Source organism: Palaemon carinicauda, chromosome 4, assembly GCF_036898095.1.
Source record: "Palaemon carinicauda isolate YSFRI2023 chromosome 4, ASM3689809v2, whole genome shotgun sequence".
NCBI classification, from domain to species: Eukaryota; Metazoa; Arthropoda; class Malacostraca; order Decapoda; family Palaemonidae; genus Palaemon; species Palaemon carinicauda.
In genome coordinates, this window is record NC_090728.1 from 198524501 (window position 1) to 198525083 (window position 583).

Consider the following 583-nt stretch of genomic DNA (forward strand, 5'->3'; position numbering starts at 1 on the left):
ATACATTAATGTCTGGATTCTCTTAACGATCTCGGGATCAGAGCCCCAGGCGAAATCACACAAAGACAAGAGCTTGGGTCCGGCTGGGAATCGAACCCTGGTCGGCAAGCTTGTATAGACAGTGACTGAGCCACTTGGCCACGAAGAAAGATAAAAGTCAATGACAATTCTTCTGTACTTATACCTGTCGAATACAGGTATTTTGTACATAGAATTGAAATCAACCCATCTTCACCATCGTAGCTAATTGGTAGTTTGTTACTTGGCATTCAATTAATGATAAATTTTGCACATTTAGACGTGTTTTTCATATTCAAATAAGCCATATATATTTTTGATACATTAATGTCTGGATTCTCTTAACGACCTCGGGATCAGAGCCCCAGGCGAAATCACACAAAGACAAGAGCTTGGGTCCGGCTGGAAATCGAACCCTGGTCGGCAAGCTTGTATAGACAGTGACTAACCCACTTGGCCACGAAGAAAGATAAAAGTCAATGACAATTCTTCTGTCGAATTCAGGTATTTTGTACTTAGAATTGAAATCAACATATCTTCACCATCGTAGCTAATTGGTAGTTTG